The following is a 22,201-nucleotide window of genomic DNA, read 5'->3' on the forward strand; positions in this document are numbered from 1 at the left end:
GTTCCAAGAAGTAGTTGTGAGATTCCAGTATACTTTTTTATTCAAACAAATAGAAAATTGAAAGCAAAAAAAGAAGTATTTAGAGCAGGTAAAAAAAATGGAGAGGAGGTAATCAATTTTGAGGTACCTATTACTTCTACTTTCACCTTTGGGGAAGTCCTTTCTGTGATGCTACAGAACTTCAGCCCAGTCCTCTGCATGTGTCACCTCATTCTGTGGCCAACTCCCTCTCATTCTTGCCATCAACCTATTCAGCTTAGCCTTGAAATATAGCTCAAAACTCATTTTCACAGAGATTTCTTTAAATTACCCTCAATATTCTAATTGGTTTTTAATTTTTTTTTAATTTATTGATTTGAGAGAATGAGAGGGAGGGAGGGAGGAAGGGAGGGAGGGAGAGAGAGAGAGAGAGAGAGAGAGAGAGAGAGAGAGAGATTGAGAGAGATTTGTTGTTTCATTTATTTATGCATTCATTGGTTAATTCTTGCATCTGCCCTAACCAGGGATTGAACCCCTAATCTTGGTATCAGGACAATGCTGTAAGACACTAAGCTACCCAGCCAGGGTTCTAATTGTTCTTTTTACTTAACATTTCTCCAGGATTTAAATAGTTCATTGTTATTTACTGTATATTATTATACACCTTGGTAATTGAACATTTTTAAAGTTTTAATTAATTTTTTAATCAAGTGACACACATAGTTTAACAGGCTAAATGCTACTGCAAAACTTAAAACAAAAATTCTATGACACTATTTTACTGATTTACACATCTCCATATTAGCACATAATATGCATATATGGCTATTATATAATTTGAGGTAAACTTCCACATAATACAAAATGAACCATTTTAAAGTGAACAATTCAGTAGCTTTTAGTACACTCCCAATGTTGTGCAACCACCACCACCCCTTCCTAGTTGCAAATCATTTCAGTCATTCCCAAGTAAAACCTTCTTACCCATTAAGCAGTTTTTCTCCATTACCCCTTCTCCCCCTTATGCTAGAAACCACCAATCTGCATTTGGTCTCTATGGATCTAATCTGAATATTTCATTTTAAATGAAATCATACAGTATGTAAACTTTTGTGTCTGGCTTCTTTCACGTAAAATAATCTTTTTGAAGGTTCAACCATGTTGTAGCATGAATCAGTCCTTCACTCATTATGGCTAAATAATATTCCACTGTTTGCATATACTACAATGTGTTTATCCATTCATCCACTGACATTCGGACTGTTTCCACCTTTTGGCTACTGTGAATAATGCAGCTACTTACATGGATGTCCTATATGTACTTGTCTTGAATTCTTTTGGGTATATAACTAAGAGTGGAATTACAGGGTCATATGGTAATTCGATGTTTAACTTTTTGAGGAAACATCAAACACAAATACTTTGTGTACACATTTTATCAACATAAACACATTTCTTGAAGGAAAAATCCCTGTGTTTAATTAAGCTTACATTTTGCTGCCCCTTGCTCTCTCCTCCCCCCTCTTCTTTGTCTCCCCAAGTTGCATAGCTCCTGATATGATTCTCAAGATGCCCAAAACTATTTATTAGTTACTTCATCTACATAAACCTGGAGATTGCTGTAAGCAACTATTGTAAAAAGAATGTCTTTTTTAACAAAGAAAAAATCCTGTCATTTATCTTCTTTTGTTAAACAGATCTTACATAAATTTTTTTTCCCTTGCTCTCCATCTTGTAAATGTATTCCGTATTAGGCCAGTCTTACTGTTTCTCCACCCACATACTTTTCTCCCCAGATAATGGGTTTATCAGGAACTGAAAAAGAGTGCAATTTTAAAACTGTTTTAAGCTTGTGATAAATAACAAAGCAAGCATAAAAACTATTTAAACATGGGAAAAAACAAACCTGGGACAACTCCTGAATTATAAAATATTTCCCTATGACACAAAACTTGCTTATACACAAATGACTCTTCATGATAGTAGTTCTGCTATCTTAGAAAGCAAATTTAAGTATCTCCAAAAATGAGAAATAAAACTTTTTTTTTTAAGTATTAAGATAGTCAATAGATGAAGGGTCATTTCAGAGATAGTCACTTATTTTAATGACTGGCACCATACTTTCTATTGAGGCTATAAGGTGAGGTGGGAGAGAAAACTCAGTTATGTGCACCTACTGAATCATACACTAAACAGGTGAAAATGAAAACAAAGAGGATTTCAGCTTTTTCCCAGCAGGAAAGCCTGATCATAAAGGCTTTGACACTGGAACACAGCTCGAGAAAGTTAGGAAACCCATCTGAAACATTTTTTAAAGACACATACTTTAAGGGGATTTATATACAATCCTCTAATATGCGATGGTTGCTAGGAGGGCTGGTTCTCATTATCAGGATTAGCTTCACTTTGCTTGAATGACAGGTTTGTTTTCAGTTTGTAGGCAGTGACTCATGTCACTGGTGATGTTCTTCTCTTTGCACTGGCTGCTGGTGCGCTCAGAGCCCAATTTTCTGATCCACAACTCCAAAGGTAGAGGATTTAGTAGCATACATCTAATATACTAAACTCTCAGCTCATTTTAGGTTCATTTTTTTCCTATTTCTACTCTCATTGTGTATGTCTCTATTGCTCTGACCTAAAATCTATTAGGAGCAATGTAAGAACATAAAGAAATTAATCTCTCTAACAATCCTACTCCCAACTTTTGAATTTGGGACTCTAAGCCTTGTTGGTATATTTCTAGCAATCTATGGGCTAGGGTGGTCTCGGAGTGACCTCTATGATTGTGCTTGAGAACATAGCACAATGTACTGCACCTCATCTTCCTGTTATCAGTGGGCAAAGTTCATATCTCCTCCTGTGGTGGTGATGCACACTAAAGAGTTTAGCACACTGCTTGGACCATAGTAAGTGCTCAATAAAAATTAACTCTTATTCATTATTGTGTATTAACAGTCCTCCTGTGAGTTTAATTTAAAGCAAAAAAAATAAAAATCTGAAAGCAGAATTCAACCTACTTCATTTAAAAATGCACTAGCACAGGTGTAAAAAAGTATTTCTTAATACCAAGAAGCACTTTAAGTTCACAGAAACTTAAAGGTGAAGATAAGGTGAAGAAGTAAAGAGAGCAAGTGTAGGTAATTCTTTCAAAAAGGCTGTGACGAGAAAGGGCGAACTAGGCAGGGAGGTTAGTACTGAAGGAAAACTTAGATTTTGTGTGTGTTTCTTTGATTGTTTAATGTATGTTTGCACGTGTGTGTGTTTTTACGATGGGTGAAATAGGACTATATGCTATGACAGACACAGGGATTATGACAAACAAGTATAAATAAATTTTGTATATAAGAAGTGGAAAACGTCAGAAAAATGAGAAAGTAGGACCAAAAAAACTATGGATGATAGTTATGTAGTAAATGGGAGTCTGCTTTAGAAAGCAATCATTCACAATCTACTTGTCTTTAAAGGAGTCATCTATAATAATAAAAGCATAATATGCTAATTAGACCCAACAGCCGAATGACCTTCCAGACATCCTTCAGGACGAAGTCATGGCAGCAGGGGCCAAGGCAGAGGCGGTTAGGGGTGATCAGGCAGGCAGGCGAGCAGTTAAGGGTGATGAGACAGGCAGGCAGAATGGTTAGGGGTGATCAGACAGGAAGGCAGGCGAGCGGCTAGGAACCAGCAGTCCTGCAGGTGGTTGGACATCCCCCGAGGGGTCCCAGATTGCAAGAGGGTGCGGGCCAGGTTGAGGGATCTCCCCACCCTCCGTGCACGAATTTCATTCACCGGGCCTCTAGTTAATAAATAAAACCACATCAATGTTCCTTGTTGTTAGGCACACAAATATCTTTTAATTTACATAATAGATGCAGACTTTAAAAAGCTGCTTTTAGTAAACTGGATTCCCACTGATTTACATCATCAGATCGGGTATTGCCTCTGTGTTCAGTGCTGGGCCAGGTGGGAGAGTCTCCAAATGAAGAAATTGGTTGTAAACTTCATACTTGGGAAGGTCCACGTATGAAAAGATTCTTATATACAATATTACTCAGAATTCTTCCATAAAATGCTTAATTAATGAATAAAAAGAATAATAATGCCTTTCAAAATTGAAATATGTCATTTGTATTTCTTAACACTGTTAGAGGAAAAATACAATGGTTGGCTTGCAAATTAGAACGAAGTGTTTCCCTTTAAAACAAAATCATTTCTTTTTTTAAGTTCATGGCTTTGAAAGGTCATTTTAGTAACTGAATAATGGCATTGATTCTCTAGATAAAATGTTGTAAAGTGTCATGTAAGCTTTGCTTTTCTTTCATGAACAAGTTTAATTGTTAAAATTTGGGTAATGTGATTACTTCCTTTAGAATCAGTTCTACCTTATTTTCAAGAAGATATGTGTTGGTGATAGAAATAAATTTATGTTTTTTGACACTGAAATTCCCAAAACTAAATGTTAGTCATCTGCTCCGTGCTCATTTTAAATCTCTCCGGTATATTTTTGAAACTTCACATTGTGAATCATAAAATAAATGTTAAAATCTTATAGCTACATTGGGAAGGCTCTAAAATTGATACAACTTTTATCATTAGGTCACATGCTATTCAATAGCAAAGAGGAAGTAAAATAGAATAAAGAATCAGGCTCACCATAAATTAGGACATAATATGTACAAATTCTGGTCATAGTGTTTTCATCAAATTTATTTACTTCTTCACGCATTTCATTGACTCAACAAATATTGGGCTAACCACCAAAGAGATAAAAATGAAAAGACCTTGTCTCTCTCCTCTGTCATCAAAAGGAAGAGACAGACATGCAAATGACAGTTGCAATACAGTAAGCTAAATTTATCACAGAAGTGGGTACATAGTGCTTGGGAGCACAGGGGAAGAAGCTACGCTGGAGATAGAAGAACTACTCAAGCCTTAACTGGCAGATCTTAGCAACCGATTAGAGGAGGTAAAGTCAAAGAAGAAATCTGAGATAGGTTCATATATCTGACTGGGACAACTAGCTGGTGTAGATCTCTGAGTGAGGAAACAGAGAAAGGGGAACAGATCTGGAGTTGTGGAAAAGGGGTGATGATTTCAAATTTGTACCTATTACGTGTGAGATACCTACCTATTAAACAACTGGGTTGGGTGCCTAATAATCAGTGTATATGCAAGTCTGGATTCAGAACAGAATTCCAAGCTGAACAGAGTTGAGAGTAGGTTTGAAGCCAAGGATATACATAAAATTGCCCACAGGTATCAGAAATAGGAGATCATGAAGCATTAATTTTGGTGAGCAATAGAGTAAACTAAATTGACTGATATTTTTAGAAGTAGAGGCCTGATGCACTAAATTCATACAAGAGTAGGCCTTGGCAGCCCTGGCTGCCTCCCTCGCAGCCCGGGCTTTGTCCGTAAGGTCGTCGGGAAGGTCGTTCTGCTGTTCAGCCATTCGGTCGATTTGCATATTATGGTTTTATTATTATAGATGCCTTGAACTCCAGAATCACATCACATTCCCTAGTGGAAATTAAAGCTACACTTTATTAGAGATACTGAAGAATTTTAATGGGTGATAGCTTCAGACAGTTCTATTTGGTGATGCCTAATATCTTGCTCCCTGCACTTCTAGCTTCTGCTACCTCAAGTGCTCCATGACACATCCCTCCCTTGTTCTTTTCCAAACTCTTAGTTCATCATTGGAAATCTTGGTTTGACTTGGCTCCACATTCAATTTATAGATTCCTCCTGACCTCCTGGTGTTAACGTTGGCTGCTCCCCACCTTCATCCTCTGAGATTACAAACAGAACCAAATGCCTGCGTGCTGCACTGCACCCTGGCTGCACCACCCCCTTTGCTGCTTTTGACATACCAGAAGCAATTCTAGACTCTTCTGAGGCAATTAAAGATTGAACTAGAGGTATTATGCAAATCTTCTGAAAATACTTGATTGCAAGTATTAAGAAATAAGGCATGCTGAGTTTATTCTTGCATTATTTAATTAAATGGCATTTATAACTATCAATAATTAGATAACAGTTACATGTGCAACCTCTTCAAATTTTACAAAGTAGAAGTAATGGCATGATAAAATCTGATCTCTCACAGTAAACACAGAAGTTCAAAGGCCCTCTGAAACTAAAATTTAACTGCTTCTGACACTGGCAATGAAATTTAATTGGGCTTAAATTATTTGTTAAAAGCTTCAAAAATGCCCTTGAAATAATGTAGGTTCAAAATAGTTACCTCCTAAGCTGCAGTTAAGTTACAACACAATCATTTTAAATTTATTTATTCATATTCAATTTCACATCCATCCTCTCTCTTCAGTCTGAGTTTATCAAATGGCTCTGCATAATATTAAGAGTTTGCCACTACATTCATGATGGTAGCTATTGCCTCAATAGGCCAAGAGAACAAACAGAGTGGGGTGGTAGGTAAGGATATTTATGATCCTTTTCCCACGTTTCTCCCTTAAACTATAGAGAAGCAAAATTTGCCATCATTTTCTCTTCACCCTCATGTCAGATTGCTGATACCCTGTACAGTTCAGCCCTTGAACTTCAGAGGGATAACGCCTAGAAACTACTGTTCTTTCTTGTCTTCAGGGTCCCTGGGTGAATCCACCACTGACAGGGCCTCCTGTGAGATCTGGGAGGTGGAAGTTACTATTTTTCATTGGAGGCTGCAGGCAGGCTCACGAGGGTTAACAAACAGCAGAAGTGAGGTTTGACCTGTAGATTTGGCACCGTTCTGAGTCTCATCTAGTGAATGTCACACTTCCAGATTTCCTAAGAGTGGCCATCCTGGGCTTGGCTCTCCCCTCTTCCAAATGGTTGTGTAAGTCTCTAATTCTTGAAGTTAAACTTCTCCCTACTGAGATTCCTTAATGAGCTTCTGTCTTCTCTCACTCACTCCTTTGCAGGACAGGAGTGTGGTTGGTTTGATATATTGAAGTTTGCCATTTTAACTGGAAAACATTTTATCAGCGAGTAGGGTTATTTCATCCTTCACTTTCTGGGATCAGACCCAGAGGGTTCCCCTTTGTTTCTTGCTCCCTGTGGTAAACACATCTGGGCAGGTCCCCAAACCTTCTGTATTAGTTTGCTATTGCTGCTATAATACATTACCACAAACTGAGTGGCTTAAAATAGCACATCTTCTGTAGATCCAAAGTCTCATTAGGTTAAAGTCAAGGTGTCAGCAGGGCTGGTGAAAATTTGTTTCCTTGCTTTTTCCGTCTTCTGTAGACTGTGCACATCCCTTGACTTGTGACCCTCCATCATAGACGTTTGCTTCGTCACATGTCCTTCTATAACCCTCCTCATCCTTTTTATAAATACCCTTATAATTATATTGGGCCCACCTGAATAATCCAGGATAAGCTCCCCATCTCAAGATCCTTAACACAATCACATCCACAAAGTCCCCTTGGCAGTGGCAAAAGGTTCACAGCTTTGAAGGATTAGAATGTGGACTTCTTTAGGGCTGGCCATTATTCTGCCAACCACACTTCCCTTCTGGAAGCAGCCTGCCAGCCTCATCCATACTCAAGCAGGTGGCACTGGAGTCTGGCGACCTGGTCCCTGCCTCCCTCTGCAAGCACACCTGAGCTTGCGGGCACCAGTTTTAGATAAACAAACAGAGTAAAAATCCCACTTTGGATAAAGCCTAAAGTGCATATTCTAATGTAAATTTCACAGATCTCTACATTGAGGGTTATGCACACAAGCAAAACCACTATTTATATTTTCCATCTGGCTAGCAATCATGTTTGGTTGGTTTGCTTTATTGAGAAGGGTAGATGGTAATCCAGTCCCGAAACTCATTATACTCACTCTAGATATTTGATGAACTTCCTGAAGATTCTTTGGTAACGGACATCATTTCCAAATTCTGCAATTCAAGGCACACCTGCATAAATCTATATTTGAGTAAAAGAGCAACACAACTTGAATCGTCTGCAAAATGTAATGAATTTTTCAAAGATGCTTTTACCACTTGACACTAAAATACAGTAAAATCATAGCACCCAATATTTTTCAACTTTATATCAGCACAGAATGAAAAGCCTTATGAATGTTGATCAATGAAGCCACTCCATTCATTCTCTTCAGATTAGCAAGCATGCATTATACTGTTCACATTGCCAGATTCTTCAGCCAATACAATCCTCAGCTAAAAATAAAGTTGTCTTCGTGACATTCATAACTGAATATTTAAATCAATATCAGATGCAGAAATATCCTTGGTGACAAAAGAGCAACTGTGTTTAAAGAGCATAATACCTGCCAGTGCAGGCGCTTCATCATCTGTTTCACTGAGAATAGCATTATTAGGTTAGAACACATCAAAGGATTAATGGAAACTCTTAAATAATATGATGTCAAAGGCAGAAATTACACTGGCCTGAATTGTCATGCAGCTCAGGGATTCTTTGGCCTAGAAAAAGTGCAGGCTGCATATGGTTATAGAAGCCCCCTCCTACTCCTGCACTTTAATTTCTTATACCCTCAGCCATCCATTTATTCATTCATGTTCATTATTTCACTCATTCTGCATCTATTATGTACCCAACACTGGAGATATGAAAATAAATATGCAGTTTCTGCCTTCAACTTGATCATTCTCTACCAAAGAAGAAAAACATTTAAACAATTAACTCATACTTTTCACATACTATTAAAAGGGGTAAAACAGAGGTAACTGAAAGCAAGAGGAGTCAGTAATTCTGGACGGAGAGCTCCCAGCAGGAGGCAACACAGCATAGTGTGGCTATGTATGGGACTGTGAAGCCTCTTTGTGACTTAATCTCTCTACGCTCCATATTGCTATGTGTTGAACAGAGAGAATGACAGCCCGTTATGCAGAATAATTGTTATATAAACATAATAAACAAATGTTATATATGTGTTTGCTAAATCACTAACTTGGAAGTTTGATAGAAGAGGTAACATTTGAGACAAACTTTGAAGAATCTATAAGCATTTCATCAGGAAAGAAGGAAGGGCATTCTGGGTGAAAGGAAGTTCTACTTCTCTGAGAAGCCCCTGTTACTGGTGGGGCTACATCTGATCAAAATATCTCGACAATAAGTCATGGACACCTTAATCTAAAACTTTTCACTTCTCAGGAGCTTCATAAAAAGCCAATACATCTGTTTCCAGAATAACCCAACTCTCTGGGGGAAGCGGTGGGGCATCTACACTTGCCCTCTTTCTCTAGTCTAAGTAAATCCAACTTCTTCTGGAAGTTCTACCAATGCCTTACATTGCAAGTCCTATCAATTTTAACTCCAAACCAAATCTCTAGTCTATCCACTTTCCCTTGCCTATCTCACCTTCTATAGAATCACACCTGGATTCTCCACCTCTGCTCTGTTCTCCACAAAGTAGTAGCAAGTCATCTTCTTAACACATAAATCTTTTTGCATCACTCCCCTCTTTAAAACTGTTCACACTGCACTTAGAATAAATCCATACTCCTTATCAACCTACAAGTTTCTTTGTGCTGAAGGCCCTACCTTACTGTTCCACCTTGTTTCTCACTGGCTTCCCATCACTCCCTCTGCTCCAACCAGAGCCACCATCTTTGACATCTGCATATAAGCTCTCTCCTGCCTCAAGGCCTTTGTATACCAGGCCCCTTCTACCTGAAATCTCCTTCCCCTCATTCTTTACCTGACAAACAGCTTCTTATCCTTCAGAGATCACCTCGAGGAAAGGTATCGGGCACTGCCAACTCAGACTGTGTGAGCAAGAAGTCACCCAGTGTTTCTGGGCCTGTGTGTTCACTTGGAAAATGAAGGGAATGGACCAGACATGTGCTCATTCCCCTCTAATCTCTTTGCCTTCTTTTTCTACTGTTAAATAAACGTAATCTTGTCACCCTCTTTCTCTCTTCCTTCTGTTTATAAGCAGCCTGAAACCATTTTTTTCAGCCCTCATTCTATTCTATTTCCCTTAAAAAAAAAAAAAACTACCCGAAACCGGTTTGGCTCAGTGGATAGAGCGTGGGCCTGCGGACTGAAGGGTCCCAGGTTCGATTCCAGTCAAGGGCATGTACCTGGGTTGTGGGCACATCCCCAGTAGGAGATGTGCAGGAGGCAGCTGATCGATGTTTCTCTCTCATCAATGTTTCTGACTCTCTATCTCTCTCCCTTCCTCTCTGTAAAAAATCAATAAAATATATTTAAAAAAAAAACTAAAATGGAAAGAGCAGAAATAATGAATATTATTTTCTTCTTTAAGGAAAACTTGAAACAAAAATATGATTGCTAATTCTAGACAAGCAAATTTTAAAAGTGAAAACACACTGCTGTAAGAATAATGACTCAGGTAGTTAGCCTGGATTTACATGCCACGTGTTCCTACCTGTCTCATTAAGGGGCCAAGATAGCCAAAATAATCTTGAAAAATAATCACTAAGCTGGAGGATTCACATTTTTCAAGTTAAAAACTTACTACAAAATCACAGTATTCAAGACAATGTGGTACTTGCATAAGAATAAACATATAGATAGATCAATAGAATAAAATTGAGAGTCTAGAAATAAACCCTCACACTTATGGTCAAATGATTGCAGCAAGGGTGAAAGACAATTTAATTCTTTCAACAAATAATGCTGGGTCAACTGAACTTCAACAGACAAAAATAAAAATAAAAATAAAAATACCATACACAAACATTAATTCAAAATAGATTAGACCTAAATTAAGCAAGAGCTAAAATTACAAAACACTTTGAAGAAAACCTAAGAATAAATATTAATGAATTTGGATTTTTTGCACAAGTGACAAAAGAAAAAAAACACATAATTGTACTTCATCAAAATATCAAAACACTTTCTTTTAATCAAAATATTAAAGCTTTTGTGCTGCAAACTAAACCATCAGAAAAGTGAAAAGACAACCCTCATAAAGGGAGAAATATATGCAAATCATAAATCTGACAAGTGACTTGTATCTAGACAATTACAAACCAATAATATGTACAAATAACTCAATTTACAAATGGATAATATATTTAAATAGAGATTTCTCCAAAGAATGTACATAAATGTCTAATAAGCACACACAAAAAATGTTCAACATCATTAGTCTTTAAGGAAATGCAAATTGCAAATCAAAACCACAATGAAATACCACTTCAATGAGATACTTATAGCATTAAGATGGCTATAATTTAAAAAAAACACAAACTAGTATTGGTGAAGATACAGAGAAAAAAGAACCCTCATATACTGCTGGTACAAACTGTAAAATGATGCAGTCCCTTTGGAAACCAGTTTGGCATCTCCTCATACTGCTAAACATAAGAGTTATTATCACCCAACAACTCTACTCAAGAGAAATGAAAACATATATCCATACAAAGACTTGTATGTGAATCTTCAGAACCACATTATTCATAACAGCCAAAAACTGGAAACAACCCAGATGTCCACCAACAGAAGAATGGATAAATAAGCGTGGTATATCCATACAATGGACTATTATTTGGCAATAAAAAGAAATGAAGTATTGATACATGCTACAATGTGGATGAACCTTAAAAGGAGCCAGTCACAAAAGGCCACATATTATTTGATTCTATTTATGTAATATGTCCAGAATAGGGAAATTCATAGAGACAGAAAGTTGTTGTTGGAGGGGGTGGTGGCAGAGGGGGTGTTGGGAGAGGGTGAAGGGATTGAAAAAAAAAAGGAAAAAAGAGAAAGAACTCATGGACACAGAAAACAGTGTGGTGATTGCAGGTGGGATGGTGGAGGTGGAAGAGGGTATGGGGGGGATAAATGATGGTGGGGGAAAAAAAAACTAGATTAGTGGTTTCCAGGGGCTGGCAGGACAGGCATGTAGGGAGGGGATGGCAATTGAGTGCTAAAAGTATGGAGTTTGCCCAGCCGGTATGGCTAAGTGGTTGAGCGTTAACCTATGAATCAGGAGGTCACAGTTCGATTCCAGTCAGGGTACATGGCCAGGTTGCAGGCTCGATCCCCAGTGCGGGATATATAGGAGGCAGCTGATCAATGATTCTCTCTCATCATTGATTTCCATCTCTCTCTCCCTCTCCCTTGCACTCTGAAATGAATAAAAACATATTTTAAAAATAAATAAATAAAAGTATGGAAGTTTCTTTTAGGGGAGATGAAAATAGTCTACAATTAGATTGTGGTGATCATTGCACAATGCTATGAATACATTACAAAAATAGAACTGCATACTTTAAACAGATGAATTAAATATGTAAATTATACCTCAATAAAGCTATTTTAAAAAAGAAAGAAAAAATGCCCTGAGGCCATGCTTTTCTGAATTCACCACTGAGATCATCACTTTAGAGTCCTCACCTCTTCCCACCCCCAACTCCAGCGAAATGCTCAGGATAACCTCACTAAGTCTGGACTTTTTCTCTGAAATAAACATATGGTATGGTATGTGGGCTATCTTATGGATAATATAACATAGTATATATAAATTATAAACTTCAAGTTTCTGTAATATGTATTTCTAAAGACTTAACCGGATCATCTAATCCCAGGTCAGCAAAGTATAACCCACATGCCAATGTAACCCTCAGCCTGTGTTTCTGTGCTGTCCTTTAGTTAAGAATAGTTTCCACATTTTCAAAGGTTGTTTTTTTAATCTGTGACCAAAACCAATTATGAACTGCAAACTCTAAAATATTTATTTACTATTTGGACATTTATAGCCCAAATTTGCTGACATATATACATTTATACTTTTTTTTTCTGTGATTCACTGAGTGAAAAAAGCAAAGGCGGGGGCAGGGGGGGCGGGTGGTAGGTAGGAGAAGGAAAAATGGGAGGAAAATGAATATCTCTTCTTTTATATCATTGTTCACAATAGAGAGTAGAGTGTGGGAATCCAGCTTGTCCAGATTCATGAGAGCCAATTGTTAAATTTTCAAGAGTTATGTAAGTCAGCTGACGTCATGCTGAAATTTGCTATAGTACAAATATGTACAACACAGAAATCAGCAAACACTATAAATCAGGGCTTTTTCCTCTTCCAGAGAGCCAGCACACCTCTAAATGAAAACCTAAAAATCTTCTTATCTCCCTACTTTTCAGAAATCAGAGGGTAGGGAAGAACGCTGGACCTTCTTTTGGGTCCACAGGAAATGTGTACATGGTACACCATGATGAAAAGCTAGAAGTAGAGAGGGAAGTACACAGGGTAGTGTTTGAGAGCCTCCAAAGAAAAGAAACCTCAGAACCTCATAGTGACTGTCTCTGATCCTCCCTCCCCTTGTTCGGACTCTGCTGAGACACCCAGTTTATGCATGAAAATCTCCATTCCCAGGTCTCTGGACCCTGCTCTGAGGGAAGGGCCCAGCCCACTGCCAGGACTGTGTGTAGCCTGTGAAAACAAAGGCAATGGATCGCTAGGAAAGTCGATCTGAACTGTTCTCACCACAGAAAGAAAATGGTAATTACGTGATGTGATGAAGGTATTAGTCAATGCTCTGGTGGTAATAGTTTTCAAGTACATCAAGTCAACACCTTAAACTTACATAACGTTGTATGTCAATTATATCTTGTAAAGCTGGGGGGCAGAAGGCAATGGTGGAGAAGATTTTCTAATCACCACTAGAGGGAGGGCGGGTCACACTTTGCATTAAGGTGCTCCAGGGACCAGAATGCTGGGGTTTAACCTGAGAATGAAGCTAAAAGGAAGGAGAGGCAGTGAAGACTGCAGAGCAGAGGGAAGCAGGACTAAGTAGAGAGGAAAAGGTTCTGTGTCTTCTACCATGGGGTACTAGATGTCAGCGTCCAAGCTTAGGGATCTACTAAGCCAGTGGTTCTCAACCTTGGCTGCACATTAGAATCACCGGGGAATCTTTTTAAAATCCTGATTTCTGGGCCTCATCCTCCAGAAATTCTGTTTCTTTGTTATGGGGTGGGGCCACAACATTAGTAACAAAGAAACAGAATTTCCGGAGGATGAGGCCCAGAAATCAGGATTTTAAAAAGATTCCCAGGTGATTCTAATGTGCAGCCAACGTTGAGAACCACTGCTAAGCAAAGGACACAGGTGCGACTGAGAAAACTGGCAACAGGACTCAGTGTATTCCCAACAAGCTAAGTATTCTTATCCTGGGCCGAATGGGGTCACAGCACAGGCCTCAGGGTGGGAGACTAGCGAACATCTCATTCCCTCCAAAACCATGAGTGACACTGATGACTATACCAATGCTGAGAATTGTCATGCACAAGTCATAATTCTCAACAATGCCTACATACTTAATGTTGATTTTGTATTTTATTTATTAATATAAAATGATTTTATAAACTTGTTTTTAAAACCTGGTAAATAAAGGAGATCCAATATTGTTTATTTGAATAATGACATATAATATATTAATATATTTCCTTATATATATTATAATTCTCCTAATTGGTCGAATAAACCAGTAAAGAGTAAGGAGTTAAGGGAGAGATTACAGTGGGGCCTTGACTTACGAGTGTCCCGACTAATGAGTTTTTTGAGATACCAGCTGTCTCTCAGCCGATTTTTTACATTGAGTTGATAGAGTAATTTGAGTTAACGAGCTCCTTAATGAGCTCGGTCTCGGAACGAATTAAACTTGTAAGTCAAGGCTCCACTGTACTTACAAAAATGCCAACCTAGATCTTTATGGTAACATAATAAAAATTAGGATTTTATTAATTAGAAATTAATATTCGTTTTCTCATATAACAGAGCAAACTGCAGTACCTTTTTTTAATACTCAGCAATGAATTAAATAGGCTTTTCCCCAGACAGCTGGGAACCTAAATTCCACACGTAACATTGTTTCTATGAGAATAAAAGTTCCAAACAACCTACTTATAAAAATAAGACGTTCAGAACAAGATGTATATGTAACTTAAGTAAAAAAAAAGTGTGTGTACACCAGTTGTTTGGAAAGCTAAATGCTTTCTTTTCCTTGTTATGATAGTTTGGGTTTTAATCCTAGAATCCATACCACCCCCAACACACTCTCTTGAAGCGCTACTGTGGCTGCATCTCAAACAGTTATAAGGAAAAGGATTTCTCACAGCTATACTTCAAGGTTGTTGGCCCCATTTTGCTTCTGTAATAACTTTTCCTGGCTCCAGAAAAGGTTCTCTAATGCAAATTAGACAAGGTCACAGAGCATGCTAAGAACAGAACTGGTAACCTACAAGTTCTAAACCCAAAGCCCTCTTTCTATTTCTAGAGAAAAAAACTGGTACAACATAACACTTTTCTCTGTTAAGGCAAAATTATTATGTACAGTCATGATTGAAAATACTATCTGTTGAGTCAACTTGTAAAGTGTGACTGCTCTGAGCTAGTAGGAATTATGAGTTATAGCAATTTCATAGAAATATAATGAGTATGCCCAATTTTTACACATAAGACAATATCTACTCACAATATTCTGCTAGAACCATTAAAAAATCCTATCAGCTCGCCCTGAGTGGTTTGGCTCAGTGGATAGAGCATCAGCCTGTGGACTGAAAGGTCCCAGGTTCGATTCTGGTCAAGGGCATGTACCTTGGTTGCAGGCACATTCCCAGTAGGAAGTGTGCAGGAGGCAGCTGATCTATGTTTCTCTCTCATCAATGTTTCTAACTCTCTATACCTCTCCCTTCCTCTCTGTAAAAAAAAAAAAAATCAATAAAATATATTTTTAAAAAATCCTATCAGCTCAGCCAACAGTGTATTTAAACAGGTATAGCCTGGCTTCATGAGGTCGTTTTAATAACTATTTTTTCACAGAGTGTCTCACTGGTTAGTTGATATGTCCTCATAACTCATCTTCCACTAATATGTAGAGGCAACCTATGAGAATAGTCATGTTAAGAAGCAAGAAGCAAACCCAGCAACAAGAGAAAGAAAAGCAGTGAAATGCCATGCTGGGTGGTCAACTAGCTGACCTAGAACGTCTTCCTCAGTTCCCTCTCACATTCCTGATTTCAGTCCTGACTTGATTAGATGGCTCCACTAAGAACTAATGTTCCAGAAACAGGTCTGTTTCCCAGTTTGGCCCTGAATCTCCATGTTTGGACCCTGGACCGCCACTCTTCTAGCCTCCCACTGCCATATAAGAAATACACTATGATCCCTTAAGGGAAGAATACTCCACCCTGTCCGAGGAGGACATACATGGATGGCATGATAGAATGTGATACTATCAGCCTGGGGATGGGACTTATAGCAGCAACCTTCCAGAAGCCCCACATCAGAAGGAATTTCAGGGAAAATGGGCCTATCTTGGAGAGATAGCTGCATTTATTTCCTAATTATTTCTAGCAGGAGACCTTTGGGACTTCTTCAATGTCATTTCCAAAATAAGAGCTAAGGATCCTGGAGGAATTCTACCTCTGACCACAATTCTAGTCAATGGAAAAACAAAAAAGGCTAGGAGACCAGAGATGCCACTATAAAAATAATGTCATATTAATTAAGTATATATTGTGTGGCAGGCACACAGAGAAACACAAAACATGCATGAATAGTATACATGGTATTTATAGTCACAAGAGCTAAAAGGGACATTAGTGCAGAAAAGAGGACAAAAAGTTAGAGAGGTATAATCTCAAATAGTATAGTCAAGAGAGACTTCACTGAGAAGGGGAATTTAAGAAAAGATTTGAAAGGGATGAAGAGAATCTTCCAGCAGGTGTTTGGGGAAAAGCATTCCAGACCAAGTTCAATATTACTTAGGAGAGAGCATACTGGTATGTTGTGGGAATAGGAAAGACATCAGTGTGGCAGAAGCACGGTGATTGGGGCGGTGGGGGGAGCAGGAGAAGTCAGAAGGGTTAGAAGGAGCTAGGTAGTGTGGAGCCTAATGAATTTTATTAAGTTAATTGTAAGGACTTTTTCTTTTACTCTGAGAGAGATGGGAAGATGTAAAATGGAGAGATGAAAAGATGTAAAAGTCAGCAGAGCAGTTTGACCTCACTTATGTGTTCACATTGCTCTGTGTGTTGAACCTAGACTTTGGGGTGGGGCAAAAATGGCAGCATAGAAAGAAGTTAGGAGGCCACTGCAATAACCCAGGTGAGAAATGACAGAGGCTTGGTCTAGGCTGGTGGCAATGGAGTTGGTAAGAGGTGGTCAGATTTCGAATGTATCCTGACAGCATAGCTGTAGGGTTTATGAATGCATTATATGCTGGCTGTGAGGGAAAGAGGAATCAAGGATGACTCCAACATTTTGGGCCCAAGCAACCAGAAAAACAGAGCTGCCACCTGCTGAGAGAAAGGAGAACATGAGAGAAGTAGGTTTGGAGAAGGGGCATATCACACACAGTCTCATCTATCCAGAATGTTGGCAAAGGGAACAGTATTTTAGTTTTAGAATCTTTAAAAGGATATGACTCCCATATTAATAATTCCAATTCTATGTTAGTGCTGCCTCCTTCACTCAATCATTATTATACTCAGTCACTCATCCATTCATTCATTTCTTTATTCAACAAATGTTTATTGAGTGTCCACTCTGTATCAGTGTGTTAAGTCTTGGGACATGCAGTGAGCAAGAGATACTTGAATCCTTTCCTTATAAAACTTACAATCTAGAGGGGAAACAATAGATAAATAATCATGCAGACACATCTGTACTTAATAAATAAAAATAATACACATCTATAATAATAAAAGCATAATATGCTAATTAGACCAGACATCCTTCTGTACAACTTTCTGGACGAAGCCAGGGCTGCGAGGGAAGCCTGGGTCCTGGGTGCCAGAGGGAAGCCAGTGCTGGCAGCCAGGGGAAGGAAGGCCTACTCTTTTGTGCATTGGGCCTCTAATATAGTTTATAACCTTTAAACGAAGCAAGACAAAAAAACAAAAATTTACCAATAAATAAAGGTGTTGAAGAACTTAAGCAACTTGCTCATGGTTGCACAGCTGAGGAGATACAGGGTTGGAATATAAACACAAGTTGTCTCCCTCCAGAGCCCACATCTTACCTTAGTGGAGTGCTGGAATACCAGCCAGCATCATTCAGTAGAGACAGAACACAGCAGAGAAAGAGAATCAGAACTCAGTTCACAAGTCCTGCACAAAGGCTGTAATGTGACTGTCGCAGAACCTTTCTGGGGCTGGAGCTCCCTCATCTATTAGTATAAGATGATCTATAGAGAGAGGTCAGATGATCTCTAAAGCCCCTTCTGGCTCTGCTATTATGATTCTATGGTGCACATGGGTATCAAAACGTAGGAAAGAAGATGCGGAGGCCACCCAATTCTAGCTTCACTTACTTCACAGTTCTGCCTCGGCCTATGCCTGTGTGTGAGTCTGGGAGTCCTCTGGTGCTCTATCCTGTGAAGGACCTAAAACATAGCAGGTACAGTGAGAAAAGCCGGTAAGCAGGTAGGACCCCTCTCAGAGATGGGGCCAGGGGGAGGGGGGTAAGGCCAAGAGAATGAGAGAAATCCAAGGAGAGCAGATCCCTTAAATTGCCCCTGTATATTTAGGTGCCCTAAAAGCATGAATGGACAATACACGCAACTCTTTTGTACATTTGATCCTAGAAAATTTAGATCTTTTATCTTTCTAAGCTACAGTTTTCTCATCTGCAAAAACGAGGCCAGATAATTTTAAATCGGTAATCTATGACCCCACCCTCCTATAACCTTAGCATTTCTGTACCCTAACTATACTAGTATGTCCAAAATAAAGTTCTGTCCTCTAGAATGGATCCTTGTCAAATCTTCAAGATTCACCCAAATAGTCATTTGTCTAACGGTGCAATTCTGGTTATAATTCAAATCAAATATCCATGACAAAAGAAACATTTCCGTTTTGGTTAAAGAATCCCAAAGTTTAGGTACCTTATTTAGTATTTATTTACATTTACTTATACAATATGATTTTAAATCACCATACATTGTCCACAAACATACTCTTCCTAGGACTTTGATAATGTCCCAAAACACCTGCAAAATGCCTAATCAAGGAAAATATGGGTTTTATTCTAGTTATTAATTACAAATTGCTTGTCAGGGCTGGTATCTTAATGAAATCAACTCTAGAATTGACATATTCTGATTTTAAATGCCTAATTAAATCATTTAAGTGAAATAATTTCATTTTGTAAATATAGAAAATGAGTTCTACAAAAATTCTAGAATGGCTCCAAATCACATAGCACTGAGAAGAAAAACTAAATCCACGATGACTGCCTATAAACTTTGGCTCAAATCACTGAATTATTATCACCAGTGGTAAATACTGATATTTAAAATAAGTAGCTCTGTTGTCAGAAAAACATATGAAGCTTTAGCTTTCTAGTAAAAGTAATAAAAGTAAATTAATGGGGAAAAAGCTTTATCACTCACCTTGGAACTTACCACCTTCTACCTGAGTGCAATGGTAACTTGGGTTCCATTAATTAAACCAAAGACAGTCTTGCATATATGTGTTTAATATTCACTAGTAAAATCTATATGTAAATATTTTAATAAAGTTTAAGTTATATATGGTTAACTTAAACTTTAAAGTACAGGGGTAAAAATATGTGTACATTCAGTAGCAAAATATTATGAGCTGTTGGAAGAAACTATTTTGGTAATTCTAAAGTATTTTTTTTCACCAACTTGTTCCCCTGTCCTAGAAACATTCAATCACCATATATTATCAATATAACCACAAGAGCATGGCATTATGACCTCCATATGGTAAATTAACAGAGATCCTACTCTAAAAAGTTACCATTTAAATATCCACAGAGATTCATGAATTTCATAGAGATGAGTTGGGTGCTGCTAATTTCCATTGTGAGAAAATGGAAAACAAAACGTGTCTGTTAAAGAATATATACTTTCAAATGTTGATGAGCCCTACCTTCTTTTCTTCCTTGCCCTCTCTAGCTTCCTCTATTTCCTACCCTTCCAACTCATTCTCTTTCTGGCCCTGGCCAGGTAGTTCAGTTGGTTAGAGCATTGTTCCCAAGGTTGTGGGTTCAATCCCAGCAGGGATCAAACAAGAATCAACCAATGAAAACATAAATAAATGGAACAAATCTCTCTCTCTCTCTTTCTCTCTCTCTCTCTCTCTCTCTCCCTTCCTCTCTCTCTAAAATAAAAATTTTTTAAGTTACATTTCCATCTCTCTCTTTCTTCTTTACATGTTCCCCTAATATAGCATGATACCTTTCTTTAAGATATTTTTCACTATGAATAATTCATCCATTTACCTACCAGACCTTATTGATGACCTACTATGTGCCTGGCAGTGCCAACCACTAGCCATCAAAGAGGAATAATAGTGTCCCTGCCTTCAGGGCCCCACAGTTAATGAGCTGGAAGTGAGTCACTGTGATAAAAAACAAATAAAACAAAAGCAGGTAGTAGCTACCCTTCCCTGTAGGACATGTATTTTTCCCATCTTCTTTCCAGAATACTTGCTCTTCAAACTGTAAGCTCCCTGACCATATGTCAGTTGTTTCTGTTAGCCCAGCATCTATCTAACACAGCTATTTTCAACCTTTTTCATCTCATGGCACACATAAACTACTTATTAAAATTCTGTGGCAAACAAAAACCATGTTATGTTTTTTGCCAATCTGACAAAAATAGGTATAACTTTAATTCACTCACTCTGAACGGCTAATGTTTTGTTGGCTGTTGTCATTTTTTTATTTGGCAATCTAAGAGAAAAGAGGTCACTGCCCCTGACCAAATACTACTCAGGCATTGCGTGTTTTAAAAATTCTTTGGCACGAAGGTTGAAAATTGCTGATCTAACACAATGCCTGGCACATATTAGGCCTCAGAAAGTGTTTTTGCATGAAGACATGAATAAATGTGACAAAATCAAACTGGGTAATTAGTATGCATCATGCATGACTAAAAAGCAAACAAACCAACAATGAGATTTAATTACTAGTAGCTATCTCCCTCGCCCCGCAAAGTGTACCCTTGATACCAGAAGCTGAGTGGGAGTCCAGTTTCCTGGGTTTCCTAGGCACAGACAGTGCTACTCCGGAAGATGCCCTCGTGGCTTCCCGGATAACCGCATCACATCTAATACAGACTCCCTGAGAACTTCCCCAGGTGAGACCAACGTGGGCGCGTGGCCGGCGCCGCCCTCCCCTGCACTCCGCTGGCTCTGCTCCTAGAAGGAGCGCAGCGTCTGTGAAGTTTTTTTTACCCCATTAGAAGTTCGGTCAGTTAAAGAACAAAACCTCTTTGGGAGTCCCATTAAAGAAAAGGGCGCCAGGAGGAGCGGGACGTGCCCCGAAAACTAGTGAGCAGAATGCGTGCCGGGGGTCTCCGGAGCAAGCGGGTCTCCTGCGGCCGGGCCTCCAGGAGCAGCACCACGCCTCCGGGGAGCCGCGGCGGCGCGGGGAGGGCAGCCTGGAGGCCCGCCGCCCGTCAGCCTGCGTCCCCGAGCGCTGTCGCCCTCAGAGCAGCCGCCCCATGACAAGAATTGGCCACCGAGGCTCCTGAGGCTCCCAGCAGCAACCGTGGCGACCCGAAGCGTCACACCCGCCTCCCCCTGGGACCAGTCTCCCGCGCCCGGGCTGGAGCGTCTCTAAGGACCCAAACCTCCCACTCGGAACCCTTGCCTCCGGACAACCCCACCCCAGCGTCGCCGACCCGGGCCGGCTTCTCTCTCCTCTTGTCCCCAGTCTCCCAGCGTCCGGCATCGCGACGCCCTCGGCGCGGTCCCGAGTGGAAAGCCACGCAATGTTCACCCACCGCCAGCCTCTCAGAAGCCCCTGGCTCGCCATTCCAGGGGGGCGCGCCAAGGTCACCAGAATAGGCAAGACCACTTCCACCTTTACTCTCCCCAGATCCTTCCCTTTCTGAGATCCCCAGGGTCGCGCCCCTCGCCACCGTTGGGGTTCTCCTCTGGCACCCCTTCACTCCACCGGGATCCCGCCCTGCCTTCACCCTCCCGGTCGTTGTCCCTCTTATAACTCTCACTTTCTCTCCCTGCTGAGGCTCCCTGGTAAGTCTGCCCTCGGCAGCCTCAGGGAACCAGAGAGGACGCGAGCCTCCCACTCGTTCAGGGGAGCGGCGAGGAAACCGACGCAAACTTCTACAGCACTTACTTCGGGCCGAGGCTGCCGCCCCCTCGCTCTCCAGGCTCTCCCACGGGCAGCTGCTCCGCGGCGACCTGGAGCCACCAAGCTCGCATTCCCCTCAGCAGCGCAGCTGTGAAATGCGCAAACCCGGGTCTCCGGAGGCAAGTGCGCCCGGGGCCAGCGTCCT

At 39.7% G+C, this 22,201-nt stretch overlaps 1 long non-coding RNA gene across 1 annotated transcript; it reads right to left on the minus strand.

Annotated features, from left to right (window-relative positions):
• Positions 1–3,807: 3,807 nt before the first annotated feature.
• Positions 3,808–22,182, minus strand: LOC106726034. Its single transcript, XR_001362048.1, has 2 exons — positions 22,042–22,182; positions 3,808–4,048 (listed from the first exon to the last, which is right to left on the minus strand). It is a non-coding gene; the product is annotated as an uncharacterized LOC106726034 (long non-coding RNA).
• Positions 22,183–22,201: the final 19 nt, after the last annotated feature.

The sequence above is a fragment of the Myotis brandtii genome, unplaced genomic scaffold (genome assembly GCF_000412655.1).
Source record: "Myotis brandtii unplaced genomic scaffold, ASM41265v1 scaffold215, whole genome shotgun sequence".
NCBI lineage: Eukaryota > Metazoa > Chordata > Mammalia > Chiroptera > Vespertilionidae > Myotis > Myotis brandtii.